The sequence below is a fragment of the Lepisosteus platostomus genome, chromosome 5, assembly GCF_059453375.1.
Source record: "Lepisosteus platostomus isolate fLepPlt1 chromosome 5, fLepPlt1.hap1, whole genome shotgun sequence".
Classification (NCBI taxonomy): Eukaryota; Metazoa; Chordata; class Actinopteri; order Semionotiformes; family Lepisosteidae; genus Lepisosteus; species Lepisosteus platostomus.
In genome coordinates this window covers 65,001,785-65,019,716 of record NC_142615.1, presented here as the reverse complement: position 1 = coordinate 65,019,716, position 17,932 = coordinate 65,001,785, and the positions used below count along the sequence as shown (strand labels likewise).

The 17,932-nt window shown below is 39.6% G+C and overlaps 4 non-coding genes across 4 annotated transcripts; 1 reads left to right on the top strand and 3 right to left on the bottom strand.

Moving 5' to 3' along the window:
• Positions 1–2,351: 2,351 nt before the first annotated feature.
• trnal-uag (transfer RNA leucine (anticodon UAG)) lies at positions 2,352–2,433 on the bottom strand. The gene has a single exon. It is a non-coding gene; the product is annotated as a tRNA-Leu (tRNA).
• A 3,488-nt stretch (positions 2,434–5,921) lies between these two features.
• Positions 5,922–6,009, bottom strand: trnay-gua (transfer RNA tyrosine (anticodon GUA)). The gene is given in 2 exon segments: positions 5,922–5,957; positions 5,973–6,009. It is a non-coding gene; the product is annotated as a tRNA-Tyr (tRNA).
• Positions 6,010–7,385: 1,376 nt separating this feature from the next.
• On the top strand, positions 7,386–7,457 carry trnam-cau (transfer RNA methionine (anticodon CAU)). Its single transcript has one exon. It is a non-coding gene; the product is annotated as a tRNA-Met (tRNA).
• A 4,118-nt stretch (positions 7,458–11,575) lies between these two features.
• On the bottom strand, positions 11,576–11,668 carry trnar-ucu (transfer RNA arginine (anticodon UCU)). Its single transcript has 2 exons — positions 11,632–11,668; positions 11,576–11,611 (listed from the first exon to the last, which is right to left on the bottom strand). It is a non-coding gene; the product is annotated as a tRNA-Arg (tRNA).
• Positions 11,669–17,932: the final 6,264 nt, after the last annotated feature.

Sequence of the window (17,932 nt, the reverse complement as noted above, 5' to 3'; positions counted from 1 at the left end):
AACCCCTGTTAACTCGCTTGCTGAATGATCTCTCAAGAAATCCCTGGTGAGATTCAACAGGTGTTTTCTTCAACAGCCACTAAAAGTCTGATGACCTTCTCTGGATTTCCTGAATATGATGTAAAATTAGTTCAAATCATTTGGTAGTTAACAGAACAAAATGCTTTGGAGGTACATTTAAAACAGCAGAGCAACACTGTAGCACTTCGTGTGTGACTGAGTTTAATTGTGTAAACCTGTCTCTCTATGAACACGAGCAAAGAGTTCTCACTCAACAGAAGATTGCGATGTGAGCACAATAATGTAAGACATCTGGTGATGCCAGGGATTGAACTCGGAACTTCATACATGAAAACCATTGAACTACATCCCCTATGGCACAGATGGTGGAACTGACTTAAAGATGTGCATATGTTCACTGACCACAATCCACCCTTCATGAATAATTGAAATGAATAATTTATTTTTATATCCAGTCACATGGGCGACGGTGGTTGATTCTTCAATGGGGGAGAGCGTTTTTCTACCTCCTTACTCGACTGTCTTTCAATTATGTTTTCCTTGAAATCTTTTTGCATCTTTTAAGTGCTTGCGATTAAATTACGCATAGAAAAACAGCAGTACAGTTGATGTTCATGGACCGATGCACACAACTCCAGTGATAAAGCCCTGTCTGTAAATATTGTAGAAGAACGTTAAAGGGCGAAACAACGCTCCAACCACGGGAATGGTAACAAGAAGGATCGTGTTCTTATTTAATATGTGCTTTTGAATTGCCTTGTCAATACACACAGGCTTTAGAGATGGACAAATAATTTACAGTGGTGTTTGTAAACAAAGATGGAACATGTTTTTTTCTATACCAGGAAGAAAGGAGCAGACTCTTAAACTTTAAGAGACAGAAACAATACCTCATCACAGCTAACACTAATTAAAACAACATCACAACAGAAGAGTGAAGCCTTGGGTGAATCAAATTAGTTTTCATTGGTCGTCTGTGTCTTCATAACTTTGTAGGTGAGAGAGAGGATTGCGAAAATGTGCGGGTGCTTCTTAGAAGTGTGTTGGTAGTACAGGTGACTTCCAAATAATTGAGCCGGGTTTTAATCCCGGCCAGTGCATCCCCAAACCTTTTCAAGATAATCATTTATCCGGTAGCACATCTCCTGAAACTAACATTCGAGGTAGGAAGCGTGCTCTTAAACACCAAAACACTCAAAAAGGAAGAAGCAGATCTCTGTACACAAGACAGTAGTGCGATATTAGAATTTCTGAGTTCTTGATGGATTCAGGCTCCTTCTCAGAGGTCCTTGCTCGCCAAATAACTTTACATCTGAGGAAGAGCACCACGGAAAAAAAACCCAACTCAACAAGCGAGCGTGTTGGTTGCTCTTGCTCTTAATGCAAGGAGCTGTTTTTTTTCCTTGCAATAATCATTATTAACCAAAAACAGCAGCACAGGTAAGTCGCATTTGTGATTATGTCACTTCTCTGCTTCAGCAAGGTCAATAAAAGACTCTGAAAGTAGTAAAGCAAAACTGAACTCAAAATCATATTAGGAATTCTGAGCGATATCTCCATACAGGTAATCCAATAAGAACGTTTAAATATTTGAATATAATCTCTCTATATATTTCGCTGCTTTTTACCAGGAGTAAAACTATTGGATTGAAGGAATGCTAACCGCTGGGTTAAAATGTATAGTTGTTATTTGGAGAAATCTGTAAACTCGTGATCTTATATGTTTTAAAAGACAGCACAGGGAAAAACGACAGTGCTGATTATTTTCCAGAGACAGAGCACTGATGACCTCTCCGAGCTGATTGATAAAGCCCACCCAGTGGATACTCTAGCAGAACGTCAAAGAACATTCACCTTTGTATCCAAAGAAACGACAGGAACAACATCAGGAAGCACAATCAATTCCCCTTTTAAATCTTTCCTGTAAGGTATGCTATGTGAATCCATGAAGTTAATCCTCTGATCTCTTTTGATCACGAACAAAGTATTTCTGATGGAGCGCTATGTTCAAAGATTTAATAAGCTTTACCCCTGCCAACGATTCGGCGTGAAGAATTAAGAGTTTCACAGACAAAAGCAGCTCACCACCACAGCCAATATTAAATGTACTTGCCGGTACACTATCATGTGCACTGCCTCAAAAGTGATCTCGGCAGACGTTGTTCCCTACATAAAGCTGAACGTGCCAAAGAGAATTTCTACTGAGAAAAAATATTTTTTCTGCCTTGATGTTAAGCCTGTCTTTTAGAAAGTCTATCTCTAAACACCTCCCGCAGCCTAACAAAAAGCGCTTTTACTGATTGTATTGCAGGTCTTAAAACATTAATATTTGGCAGCAGTGGGATTCAAACCCACGCCCCCAGAGAGACTGGAGCCTAAATCCAGTACCTTAGACCACTCAGCCACGCTACCTTCCTCCATACCCATCTTCACATTGCTGGCTTGGACTAGGGGGGGCTTCAGCTCTTGTCGTCAGATCTAATGATATCATGACGTGGAAGTGACTGCACCTTCATCTTCCGAGATGCTTTCAATAACACAAACGCTACTTTCACTGGCACAAACACAGCAATAATGAAGGTGGTGGGATTCATCCTTTGTGCTGTTTGTAGGGGTGTAACTCTACGGTGATCTGCTGACTTGAAGAGCAAAAATCAAAATCCTCTGCTATTACTGTTGCTTTTTTCATAGTTTCTTCAAATCCTTCATTTGAACGTAGATTTTGAAGGATATTGATGATAATACCACATAAATTGTGGTTTTCTTGTGATCGCCAATTTTATTCAAATAACAGCCTTTTTTACAGTTCCTTGCGTGTTTCACAAGGTATAATAGCCCCCTTCGCATCCTCAGCTAACATATTTTAAAATTACAATAGCTTATACAGCATGCATGTTTACATTTATATTAAAATTAAAGTAAATATACAAGAATACATACAGTGCTAACCCAATAATTCTTGTCAGGTTCTGCAACAAATCTGCGTTGTTATTTTAACATGTTTCAGCTGAGGGTGCAACAGGAGTATAAATGAATTTTCCCGCCAGCCATTCAAAGACCAAATTCCATGAGTGAACATTATTTTCTCAGATGTTGCCGGCATTGGACTTTGCCGGTGGTATTGAATTATGTCCACAACTGTTGTAGTAGTTCCTTCTTGAAATTCGACACGTGCAAAGCACTCGTAATATCATAGGTGTTAAAGTTCGCTGAGTCTATTCGAGTCATGGTGTGTATCCCTGCCTATCATTGGGAGATGGGTAACTTTTTTACACTCAGATTCCAATCTTCAATGCTTTGTGTGAGAGCTTACATAACTTTCATTTTCTCACAATTTCTGACGATTGTTCCAAAGGGGCACCCTGTCAATTCCGAATACTTTTCAAAAATCTGCCTGCATGTTTGATTATTGTCATTTCACTTAGAAAAAGTTCAATATTGATCATAACTAAAGAAAATAATGATCACGAACAAAAAAGGGATAAAGATGCAAGTCGATCTTGAATCAGAGCTGGGTGACACGGGCTTCTGTTCTGATATGGTTGTATGAGAAACAGGAGGAATCGCCAATCTCCTATAGAACATGAGTTGAATCAGGAGTGAGACATTTAGTATACTCGTGCATATGTCAACGCCTGACCTACATCGTAAAACTAACATTAAGTTGTCAGAGACATTCATTTATATACAAACAAGAGACAGACCAAGTAATAATTCTACATTAGTTCAGGTGGGTAAACCTGAACTAACTAACTAATAAACCTTTTAATAATTCTACATTAACGTGTCCTACATTGATCAGACTAATTGACATGGTCTGATTCAGAGCCTGTGCAGTTCGTGCTAATTACAACAAGGACAGTTCTGATCCCTCATCACCGAACTGAACACAAGTTCAGCTGTTCTCCAGTTTTGTTACGCATGGTTTTTCATTGCAATTGAGTTCAGAGCTGGAGCTGATCTCCAGACAGTACAGTGTTTTGGGTAAGTTGTCGAAATTCGCATGAGGCTGCAGACAACTTACCCAAAGTGTTTTCTATAGCTTTCAGGTGGAGTTCATTTATATAAAACAACGTAAGTGGTATAAACGCAACAAGCCAGACGGCAGTCCAACTTATAATTTTCTGACGCGAGGCCTGACGCGTTATTCATTATGCCACTGACCCTGCTATTGTAGTGCTAAAAAACACGTTTTCTACATTTATGTCTGTTCACTCTAAAAACTCTAAAAAGGACAAAGGGTTTGTGTGTCCCGCTAAAATTCCGCTTCATTTCGAATGCAAATAAAAACCGTTTTGTTCCAAGAAATCATAGATTTGTCACATCCTTCATACTATACTTCTCTCTTGTATTAGTAAAGCATTTTGATTTAAACTGAACAATATATGAAAGGTTTCATCTATACACTTACACATAATAAGTATACGAATAAATACTCGGAAGAAGCCGCAGCTCAGGTATAAGAGAGATTTAAAATCGGATCGGAGGATTTAGAGTCCAGACTGCAAACCAACAGCTTACATAGGTCTTTTATAGAACCCTTTTGATTTCCTCTACTTTGTCCCTGTGATGTCATTGTCCTGCTCGCAGCCGAGCCCGACACACGTCTGGTTTCTGTCGCTTGACGCACACCCTGCGGTCCATGCGGGTCCTAATACCCCAGTACAATGAAGGGGACACTAAACTGTAAACAGGTGCCGTCCTTCGGCTGAGACGTAAAACCGAGGTCCTGACTCTCTGTGATCATTCAGGAGAATGGTGGTGGTGGAGGGGAGTCCCCATTACCTGTAAAGCGCATTGAGTGGAGTATCCAGAACAGCGCTATATAAGTGTGCGTAATAATAATAATGATTATTATTATTATAATTGTAATGTAAAATGCAATAAAAAAAAATATCAAACTTTGATTCAAAATAGATTAATGTAAAAACTGATAAAGCTAATGCTTTTTTCAGGGCTATAGCTGTAGCTGCGAGAAGGTTAAAAGCGCACAAGTGATCTGTCTTTCGTCAAAGTAATTGCCAGAGCAGTAAGACGCAGAGCACCATCCAGCAGCTGTAGACGATGTTCGGGGAAGAGCTAATTCTGTTTTTAGCACAGGGAGTGAGAATGAGCTCAGTCCGGCTCCGAGCAGAATCCATCCTGGTTTGGTTACAGTGCGCCTGAGGATCTTTGGATCGCAACGTAAAAAAAACAATTGCTCACATCGTGTGACTTCCACGACAGGAAGGAAAGATATCACTTAAAAAAATCAGAACTGAAGATTTGGATCCTGGGCCTCAATTTGATCAAATTATTAAAATAATAATTATTAAAATATCAAATTGTGTTTCTGCAACATTTCGTGCACAGTACGCCATTTTTATCTAAAAATAAAACAACAGTCACAACGAGAGCTTATACGCAGTCTGGGGTATATTCCCCTTTTATATTTTTGCCACTTTATATCGAACCTGTTATACTCCCAGAAGTGCACAGTAGCTTGTACAAATGTACAATTCACCACTGGTATAAACAGATGTGTGCCGTGTTTGCCTTTGTAAGCATTTGTTTAAAAAATAAGTTCACAATACGATAAAAACACAGAAAGCACAAACTTCATAATACAACGATACAAAATCAATACCAAATCATTATGCCAATTAAGTACCTATCCTTTGAAAACAGAGAACACCTTTATATCTACAAAAAACTTGACATTGTATGTATTTTTGAATTACAAAGCAGACAGAGTAGTCCCTTAATTCAAAGATCGGATCTTGGCCAAAACAAGACAATCAGACGTGGGCTGAATTCGGAACAGGATCCTCTACTTCGTCGTTTATTGAACTTTTGATAAATGTCTGAATGAAACAGATTCGCTTTTTTAACTCTTTGATTAAAGTACACAAAAAGCACCTTCCTTCGAGCCGGAATCGAACCAGCGACCTTAGGATTCCCTAATGACTCCACTACAGTCCTCCGCTCTACCAACTGAGCTATCAAAGGGATGTCAAGCAATGCTCCCTAGCACATACTGCCCAATGTAGTGAAATGTTCCGGGTGATTTAAATCCCACTTCGACATCAAGTTTCCAACTCGTTTCCTTAGTCTTGTTTACCTTGAATTTAAGCCACGAACCAGGATTCTACTGTATAAACTTCCAGGGATATTACAAAATGTTTGATGGGGCATCAATCATTCCAGGCGGAAATTGACTCCTTTTTTTTCTCGAGGGATCATATTAAACATGTCATTAGTATCGAGAGGAGGATCACCATGAGACACAAAACAAACAGTTTCTTTCTGTCTTTATTAGAAAGTAGCGTTTGTGCTACATTAATAATATTTTCGTGGAAATAAAGAAGTTTCGAAATGTGGTTTTGAGTTAAATATTAGCGTGTTCATGTAATTAGTTTGTGTTTGTCATTACTATATATATATATTGCCATGTTACTAGAATTTGTAACTGAAGTTTACTAGTTGTGTTTTTTATGATGGTTAGACATTTGTTGATTACAATATTGTATATAATGTATAATTTGAACTACATATTTTTCAGGTGTGAATAGTTGTATATTTTAAGAATAAATTTCTAAAATAAATCATTGGCTTTATTTACTAGTTTCTACACCTATAAAAATCTTTCTTTGATGTATAATAGACCTTTAACTATATATGTATAGTAGTCTTCTAAATTTATCCGTATAATAGAACTACAACCATTTATGTATAATAAACATATAATCAATTTCATTCTAGACCAGTTACGGAGCACAGTTACACGTCTGGTATGCGTTCAATAGTCGTATATTCTACATCTTTTGCCCACTGGGATGTGCCGATTTTAACTTGGCAAACCAAGATACACATTTTCTAATGAAACCTTAATTAAAAGACAGTTTGTTTCTCGAAAGCGTGTTATGTAAAAAAAGAGAAAAACGAAAATATATGGATGGTAATCTTTCAAAGCTGAAGATTTTACTTTTGAAAAATTGACATTTTATGTACTGTATGCAGATGCATTCGCTGGTTTTAGAACTTTGCTGTACTTCCTGAATCATTTTCAGTATTATAAAGTGGGTGTAGATTTTTCTTTCAGGTTAGGACGCGAGTGTGTACATGTGTTTGATTTTCGTTTCACTGATTCTCATTGAAGATTTGGGAATTAACGACGAAAGAATCAGTTGCCTCGGAAAGCAGAAGGTTTGGTTCTCAACGATATTGAAGACACGCCCATGTAGAGCAGCGGGTGATGATTTGTGCTATAAAAGACCAAGTGCTCAAAGTGACGTCTGCGTTTACCGTTTAGACTTTTCATCTCGGGCGCACTTTTAGAAAGCAAAGATAGAGCAGTTGTGTTGAATCACATTATAACAGCTGTCAGCAGAGTGGCGCAGCGGAAGCGTGCTGGGCCCATAACCCAGAGGTCGATGGATCGAAACCATCCTCTGCTATGTACACTTTATGCACGATTGATAAGCATACCATCAGTTTAATGAAGTGCATTAAAACTGTTTTTTTCTCTCGTGTGTATGAAAGCTTCACACTTAAGGTACTCTTTCATCTTTACCAATAGCAGATGCCCAAATGTATCTTTGGTTGTTCTGCGATCCTTCATAGTTTCCTCAATTCCTTCAAATGAACATCCATATCAAAGCAATTATGTATATATATATATTACAATTAAGGTACATATTAAAAATATCAACGCACATTTGTATAATGCTCATTTAATAATGATTGTCAAGGATTGTCAAGTTCTCCAACAAATCTGTGTTCTAATTTTAAAATATTTTTGCTAAGGATACAACGGGTGTATAAATGAATTCTCCCAACAGCCAGTTAAAGAAAAATTCCACACGTGAAGATGGTTTTCTTGGACATTGACTTAGGTACTTATTTGTTTACTTGTTGTAGTTGCACACGAGTAAAACACAAAGATTTCCTGCCACATTCAAGAGGGTTTGCGAAGAAATCCCTTCAATTTTTAGCGGAGATTTTGTTTACATCATCACAATCTGAAGCACGTCCCTGAGTACGTTTGACCCACCAGCCCTTTGTTTAACAGCTGCACAGGGACACATTCCCGTTGCTTTTCACAACTCACATGTTTGTAGTTAAAGAAAATAAAATACTGTCATTTTCCTGCCAGCTGGCAGTATTTCTTCTGCACTGACTAAGAGTAACCAAGAAGTTCATTTCATCTTTCGCAGGCTGTAATCTACAGAAAAGGAAGTGAATACTTGTATTAAGCTAAATCAAGCCGACGGAGTTGCACTGCTGTTGTTTTTCTCCACTTTTCGTTAAAAGGAGAAAAAATCACTGGCATTTTTTGGAAGCATTTCTTCTGTCCTGAGAAGCAAGATTTGTATTTTATCTTTCAGAAGTTGTATGAATTTCTTGAAGTTCAGAAACAACTTGTTCCAGAAAAGAAATTAACACTTGCTTCAAAGTAAATCAAGACGTCGGTGTCTCTTGCTGTGTGTGCTCTTATCTGTCCATCTCTCTATCCTCTTCTCTCTGGCAGTCTGTGTAGAGTATCTGAAGGGGATGTAACACCACTTGGAAAAGAAAAAAATTCTCAGGAAAATTCTCAGGCAGAATAAAAAATCATTATTCTCTTCTCAGTGAGATTCACAGCTCAGACTCACACTCAGACAGGATCTCAACTCCGTACTGCTCTCTATCCTCACAATCCAGAACCAGAAGATATTCAGACAATCAGTGCTGCTACATGAACAATATCAGACAGAACAGCCTGGACTCATGTCACATTTCCCCCTTTTATCTTTCCTCCCAGCCCTCTTAGAGACATAGAAGAGCTCCTGGTTCTCCTCTCTGTGAACTGGGCTCAGGGGTCACTGATCTGGCAGTTGTGGGCTCTGTTCCAGGTCGAAAGCAAGAAGGATCTATTAACGCTTTCCAGGACTTCCAAACTCTTCAGTATTACTTTCTTTACTGTATGTCAGCCTCCCAAAATGTTTATAAATGTTTTATGAGTGTGGAATTATCTTATTATTTATATACAGTATTTATGTAATAAACAACAGTAGTGACACTATGATCGGTATATTGATTATTTGTAGCCTATGGTCCGATGGTCGTGTCTACAATAGTGACCATTTGACCAGTCTGTAGCTCTGAGCAGTGGGACTCAGATCACACAGAAGACCCGCCTGTGTGTGATTCCATACCAGCCCTGGGATTCAGCTACTCTCACAAATGTCTCACAGACCGTCTTATAAATTTACAATTAGATGAAGTCATGTAACAGTTTTACAGATAATTTAAATAATCAGACAGCAGTTTTGGCAGTGGATACATCTCCACATGGGAGAAAGGAACTGAAATATATGTGCTCACTGTAAAGTAGGAAGAGGTGGTCAGACAAGCAAAACAACTTTGCAGATAATGTGAAGTGACATTGTTTTGTGTCAATCAGCTCACAGATTTCGCTTCATGTGCCTTAAGCTGTGCAATTTGTATGGTTGTTGAATGAGATTGATTTCTTCACAAGCCCAGTCAATTGACAGTGGAGAGCTTGCCGACACACACCTTCATGAAGACTCTCTTCATTGTCAAGTCGCCTCCTTTGCATACAATAGTAGCACCGACACTAAGAGAAAGGATGAGAAATAGCGTTTATCAAGCGATTGCAGTGTTTGTTTGACTGAGGATCCTTGTGTGCTGAACTGGCCTCTGGAGAAGTGTAGTGCAGTAAAACAGAAGGTTTGTGTCACTCAAGATTGTTACAGAACAGAACAATACAATTACAATACTTTTATGAGAGTAAATATTACTGGTGCATCACAGTTCTTATAATGGTGAAAACAGGAGCACCTTCTCTACATTTTTGACTGAAGTATTTAAATGGAAAGAAATACTATCACTATGCAATTCATAAATGCAATTGACCTCCTCTAAATGTTCTAGTTTGATGAAACAATGTATGGAATTAGGTGACAATATCGGAATTCATTCAAATGCTCAGGATTAATTTTCAGCAACAAAAAAAGTGCTCGGAAATATTTTACAAGAATGAAACCTTACATTCACCTAAATAAACATTCACCATCTACATTAGCAGAGAACAGTAGGACAGAAGGTTAGTGTCACTGGACACTGCATCAGAGAGGCCGATCTCTTCTCCCTCATTATGCAGGCTTACCCACTCATGATGAACTGTCCTCCAGCGATACTCAGCTGCCATCATCGACTCAGACATGACGTTCATGTACATATTATACCTTAATATGGCACTGCGTTACAATAATTTGATCAAAACAACTGGTGAAAAAAAAGATAAAGACTTTGTCCAAAAAAGAAGCATTTATACCTTTCCTCTCCTACCAGCCATTACAAGTCACCTAGTTTTTAATTTAGAGCTAGATTAAAGCTCTAGTCTCTTTGGGGGTGTGAGTTGGAATCCCACTGCTGCCAAATAAGAAGCAAAAAACACACATTTGCTGCAGAAGTAACAGGAGAATTTGTGCCATTCAGCCTCATAGCGTGATGTCATTTTCTCAGGCTCATTTTTAGATGCTTGTGATCGAATCTATGATTCTTATGAGTGTGCCCTCCATAAAGGTAGCACAGATATAACGTGCCAAGTTTTCAGAGAATCGCATTAAATACAGGTCAGAAGAAGGCGACAAAGTGTCCGCTAGGCAGTTCAGCTATTTCAACGGTGTTCTCTGTTGTTTAGGTCCAGAATGACACCCGTTACAACCAGGAAACACACAGTGTCAGGCATCAAAAAGACTTCCCAAAACCCTGATCCTCTCCTTGATCCGGTGATGGCATCCAGACATTTCCTGCAACAAAGCCAGGATACGGTCTTCAACAACACGAGTGAAAGGCTAATTCCCAGCTTTTGCAATCCTTTGCAAAGAAGGACCGCATGTGCTCAGTGTTAAATGCGCTGTTCATTATTATTATTAATAATAATAATCTATACATTATATAGTGCCTTTAAAGGTGGCTTTTCAAAGTGCTTTACAGAATGAAACCAATAAAGTTAAAAAATACACAAGATAAGCAGGATGAGAATACACAGTTAGAGGAGACAATAGATGGTGGTATTAAATACAGTAGGAACAGAGGGGTAAAGAATAGTTCATTAAAGGCTCTTCTAAAGAAGAGGGTTTTGAGTCTGGATTTGAAGGAGTTTAGAGAAGGTGACTCTCTGATATCCTTGGGAATAAAGATCCAGAGCTTTGGTACAAAACAGGAGAAGGCCCTGTCACCCATAGAGTGTAGATGGACTGGGGGACAGATAGGAGACCAGAATTAGAAGAGCGAAGGTTGTGAGGTGGGGAGTAGGGCGATAACCCAGACAGGTACTGTGGTGTCAAGCCATGGAGAGCCTTATAGGTGAGCATGAGGATTTTGAAGTTGACAGGAAGCCAGTGCAAGGAGTCCAGGACAGGAGTAATGTGATCACAGTCCAGTGCTAATTTCTTTCTTGTGGCTGCTGGTTCATTTTCAACTGTGGACTCTTAAGAAGTCCTTTATTTGACTTGATCAACACTGATCCCTAGAGGATTTTGAAAGGTTGAATCAAAATGATACATGACTCTGGTGGGACTCGAACCCACAACCTTTGAATGACTTCATTCTATCAAAGCCTAGAAGTCCAATGCGCTCTCCATTGCGCCACAGAGCCAACCGATACATCGCTATATAAAACAGCTACAGAAAGCTGTAACTCATGCTTCTCCCGTTGTCTTTAAATTAAGCTCCATAAATATTGACAATGAGTGGCCTGTTGTCTACGAATAGATACCGCTGGGATTCACACCCAGGGTCTCCTGGTTTTTAGTGAGGCGTCTTAACCAGCTAAGCCATGGTGCCAAACCTGCTAAATGTTATCCACAACTTCAACCACCTGTGAGAAACGGGCAACTGCAGTGTTACGCCTGCTGGCTCAACAGATAATCCTTTTCGAAGTTTAAGGAGAGGATTTCTTTGTCAATTCAATTAAACATTTTAGAAATGCTGAACGATTGATGTGTTTCACGCGCAGAAATATTTTATCGTTACGTACTTTTTCTGTGCAGTAAGTTCTCCTTCAACTCCGCCCAACAACAGAGGTCGTTTTTAATACAGGAGTAAAGGCACACTGCACATCAGCAAAACATCCCGTACAGGTTTAGGGAGAGCGACATCAGTGATTGGAAGGTTGGAAGTTTCGGGTCACTTTTTTATTATAGATTCAAGCAGCCCTGAATACCTTTTCAAGAAACATTTCAGAATCCCAGTCACGTCCAGTATGATTGCTACACAGGTCTACAGTATACAATCAGAATACTGTTTGTGCATTATATAAAACACACCGCCCAAAGCATTTCTAAAACAGGAATTACATGTTTCTGAATGGCCCTCCTTTATAAATAAAATAAAAGGTCTGAAGCCTGCTCCAAAGAAGCACTTTATTCAGAGCTGACAAAGATGTGATAGGAAACATCTCGGAAAATGAAGATGCAGTCATTTCCACGCGTCGCACAACAAGAGCTGAACCCACCCGACGTTCTCAAGAGAGTAAGGTGTAAGGAGTGTGGCTGGGTGGTCTAAGTGCTGGGTTTGTGCTCCATTTTCTTCGCTGGGTTAGGTTTGAATCTTGCCACTGCTAAGTGTTGGTGGGTTAAGACCTTCCTTCTATTGAGACGTCAATGGGTAAAAGCTTTGCTTGGCAGTCTGTCGAGAGACTGAACTAGGTGTTTCAAGATAGTCTTTGTCAGCTTAACATCAAGGCATAAAAAAACCTCATTTTGTGTTCCCAACAGCAATGCTCTTTGGTCCCTTCAGCATTATGCAGGGAACAACATCTGCCGTGATCACTTTTGAGTCAGTGTGAATCGTAGTGTGCCGCAATTGTTTTTAAAATTGGTTCTGTAGTGTAAGAAAAACTGGCCGTTCAGGGACGCCAAATATGTAACTGTAGTGGCTCTCTGAAGGCACCAGTTCTGTAGGGTTTGGGCATTTACTGAGACAATTATTTATTGTAGCAGTAAATCACAAAGTTGATTCTTTTGATGGCTTTAGAGTCCAACCATGCGACATAACTCAAACAACGCACACACACAGGTGCTAATACACGAGGATACATTTATTAATACATAGAATATGCATGTAAACCTAACAGATCTTATCGAGAGGGTTATCAGAATACAAAAGATATATATTCAATCAGTTACAAAGTGTTACACATATCAAGAGGACATACGTTCAGTATATCATTCATTAAGACCGTTTCGTAAAGTGAACTTGGTTACAACTTCTACATTAGATACTCAAAACAAGTACATAACTCTTAGGAATTAAATTGATATCAACTGGTTTGGATAACAATGGAATTCTCGAGCTGTAATGCAGTGAAGTTGAATACTCATCCAATTTCTGGGGATTCAGATCTCCTGCGGGCACAAACAAACAGTTGCAGGCTGTTGCTGTCCAATCCGCGCTCTCTGGCTCGGTGCCAGGCTGTGCTGTGCGGCTTGTGACGGTGCACTGCTGATGCTCACTGTTGGCTTTAACTAGCAAAGTTTGTGCACAGGAGAAAAGATGACTGTGGGTCCCAGAAAGTCAGGAAGAGGACCGGTTCGTTCCTGATGAAGAGCTAGTTCTGAATAGTGATTCAGCTGTCCACAGTTCCGACCTGTTCACGAGGCCTGCTGCTGGTTACTCTCTGGCAACCTCCACTCTAGACTCTTAGAACAAAGGAAAGTTCTGGCACTCGGACACACTGGCCGTTCCGTGGTTGTCCGAGCTGAGTCTCAGGATGGTCAGGAGGCACGCTGCGAGAATGTCCTGCCCTTGGGAGCCTTCTGCTCCTGGGCCATCCTGCCCTGGAATTCTCCTTTGAATTCCCTTTAGAACAGTCCACAGAATCCTCTCCAGAATCTTACTGAATCTCCCTGAATCTTACTGAATCTCTCAGGCTCTCTGTGTTGCCTGTTTTTACCTGGAGGAACTTCAGCTCGTTGATTGGCTGAAAGTTCCATGGGCATCAGAGTCCCACGTGGGTTACTCGGCCCTACCAGCCCCTGATTGGTTGATCAAGGTGAAATATGAGTCACTTACTCCTGACACTTAGGAATGCAGTCCAGATGTCCAACTGGCACTCCCTAGACAGATAGGCACCAATGGATGACCATTGATCATGATAGCCAGGCTTAGCTAAGTGCATCCCCTTTGGGAGCTGTCCTTATCAGGAACCTTAAATCAGCCTGCATGAATAGTTTCTCTGTGGCTGCACCACAGAGATGAACACAGAAATGGGGCCTCATTTGGGAAGGCTCAGAACACTTAATTCTTTCTTATTAATAAGCCTCGCCGCTACAGTAGGCATGGTGCATTTGTCTGTGAAACTTGAATGCTGTGCTTTTTCACGCAGAATCATCGGCAGGAGCAAAGCTTATTCAATCTTTGCGCACAGCGCTCCATCAGAAATACTTTGTCCAAGTTTTGAAGAGATTGTGGGATTCTCTGCACACGCTCACATCGCGTACCTCAGACAACACCACCATTCGATGGGAAATTGATTCTACTTCTTGCAGTTGTTCCTGTGGTTGTGATAGTTACAAAGTTGCACTTTCCTCCACCTTCTGCTATAGTATTCATTGGGTGAGCTTCATCAATTGGCTCAGAAAGGTCAACTGTGCTTCGGAAAAAATCAGCAGCAGTGTCTTTATTTTGTCGGTGAGTATGGCTGTCTTTTAAAGCACATGAAAAACACGAGTTTGTGGATTTCTCCAAATAGCAACGAATTCAGCTGTGCAGAGCCTTACTGCTTTCAGAGGGTCTTTTACCGACGCTGCTGTAGTAGAGAAGTGACATAATCACAAACGCAACCATTTGTGCTGGCTGTTTAACTAAGTATTAAGCTTTTTTAACTATCACATGATTTTAACTAATTTAACATCATCTCCAGAAGAGCACCTCGCACTGCTCACTGAGCTGATGTATGTGCCCATTTCTCAAAAAATTAAATATCATCTGAACTGATTTTTTTCTACTTTAAATGCTTTCCTACTCTTTTAATATTTCAGTTAAATCTTTTATTTTGAAGTACTTTCCATTGATATTAATCCTAGTCCCGATGAATGATTCTGGGACATGGTGCGTCTTGAATAATGTTCTTATAGGTTTCAGTTTGGAAAAGTGCGCTCTCCAGAAGCTACCGAAACCTCTAATGGTCACACAAAGCTTAATGCAATAGCAACGTTTGGGGTTGAAAAAGAATATAACTTGCTATGAATATGAACACTGTTCCAGGAGGCGTGTAAGGACTATTTTGGCTCAGATCACCAATTTACCTTACATTTCTGATCCATTAATATCGCTATTGAATGCTTAAGGAAGGTCCTGGCAATACTTCTTGAGATCTTCTTTAGAAAAATTAAAAAATATATATTTCCAGTACTAAACAAAAAGTAAAAAATACTGATTACATGCAACTGATAAAATCTCTCTTCCAGGGACGTTGTAGCTACATGCAAATTACAATGGAAAACTTTATCAGCTTTAAAAGTTTCTTTTGCATTTATAAGACGATCAGCATGACACTCAAAACATACCTGTATTCAGTAAGCGGTGAGTCTGCTGGCTGAGCAAGTTGCCTCCTCTACACACAATAGCAGCCCTGACGCTAAGATAAATGAAAAGAAATTGCTTTTATTGGGCACTTTTCATATCCGATGGAGTTTTTTTGCGACACTGCTTTTCCCTTTTTTCTTCTTTCTGTACTCTGATGGAAAAAAAAAAGAGAAATCATGTAAGGGAAAAATGTATTTTTTTCATGGAGAAAACGTGCACCAGGAATGTTTTGTTTTGAAGAAGTGATTTAACATGATACATGACCTAATTTACTAGAGTAAATGCTCACACTGCAAGGTCTGCTTTACTACAAGAGAGAAGTAGAGTGAAAGATGTCATAATTGCACTGCGTTGTTGAAGAAAGCATCTTTTTCTTTGAATTCTAAATCAATCAGAATTTCAAAGTGAAACACAAACCCTTTGTCTGTATTAAAGAGATGATATTTTAAAACTGATAAAAATGTAGAAAACACGTTTCTCACTTAGAAATTTAGGATGGGATTATTACTATTACTAGTAATTACTAGTTGCAGTACTGAACTCACCATGGTGCAATTCAGTTACATGATTGGCCAGTGGTTTCATGGATAACGCGTCTGATTTTGCATCATGAGATTGGAGGTTCGACTTCTACCGGGTTCGTGTGTTTTTAAATCAGGCTACTCAGAAATAGAAGTCCATTATGTGAATGAACCGCACCTGAAAGCAAACGTTGGTCAGGTTTCCTTCTTTCCAGCATGAAATAGCAAATCGTTACAAAAAGCACCAGCTAATGTCCAATAGCATTAGTCATTTTAATTAACATGAATATACTGTAAGGTCTTGGTACATGGGATTGGATTTCATCCACAATTTAAAAAAGGGCAAATTATATTTATAGGCTTCAGACACATTTTAATACAAAAGTGACCTAAAACTCTGTAACTTTCAGGTTAGTTTGAACCTGTAATGAAAAAGGGGCCTGAAACTTCCATTCTGTGATGTAACTGTCTCTAAAGTCGGACGTGATGTTTCACGGATGTGCAGTGTGCCTTTTCTCTTGTCATGTTCAAAATGACTTGCTGTGTAATTTCCTGAATGCGTGTCCTGTACTGCTCTGTTATTTCATTTAGATTATCTATGTGGTGTACAGATAAAACCAAACGGCATGGTCTAATTCCTGGGTTCGGCACCAGCTGAACCTGAACATACATCATCCGATCTCAACATGATTTGAACACACAACCTTTTGATGTGGTATCAGATGCACTACCATCACACCACTCCCCATAAGTGCTTTTAATTCCCCCAAGGAGAAAAATATTTTTTTTCATTCTCTCCTGTGAGAAGCACCGCTCTTCCAACGAGGGTCTCTTCTTCCCAGACCACAGATTATTTTTCCTGTCTGGCTCTCACACAGAGGGCAGACACACTGTCTCCACTAATGTGTTTACTACATCTATAGATCTGACCCCCTTACAGCCCTGATATTCCTGGACAGGATCCCATATTGAGCAGTATTTCTCGCGTTCTGAACTTACAGTGTGTACACAATGTACTTTATACACAAAGTAAGTGTTTTCGTAACTCTTGGACGTTTTGTCAAAATGTTACTGGCATGCCAAAATCGCCCCCTCAACTGAACAGTCCCACCCCCCTCAGTTTTGGATAAATTGTCAATGGTCAGATAACTACACTAACCCCGAATTCACAGTTACTACATCAGACTGTTTAATGTGCAGGAGGGCTATCTGTCCAGGAACAGCACGTTACATAGTGTCTATGTTTTGGGGTGTCAACATTATTATGACCTTATTTGCTCAGGTGGACCAATGCCTTGCAGTAGTTTATCCTTATACTTACAATCGTTATATAACTAGGACTGTAGTTATAGAAGTTTCTACTTTCTGTTGGTTTTACAATGATTTCTTAATGATTCAGAACCTCGTTACCGTTGATGTTGTTGCAAAAATGAACACATATGGTTGATGCTCCAGGCAAAAATAATCACGTGAGTTCTGATGAACGTGGAACTGTTCTTCATCACTAAATACCAGATTGCTTGTCGTTATCTTCTAACATGAAATACTAATCAGTGGCATGCTTGCGAGAATTCACTTGGATGGTTGCAATGGCTCCATTTAAACCGAAATATCACTACCCCCCTCAGGATTTCAGACCCCCCCCCCCCCCCCTACAGATCATTCCCCTGCTGGCGCCAGTCCTGGGTATAATGATGAACATAGCTGCCTTGCAAGCAGTGAATCTGGGTGTGATTCCCACCTGACCCATCAACAAACCTTTTCCAATGAATCTTTGATCAATTTAAAAAAGTCTTGAAGCTGGTAGGCTA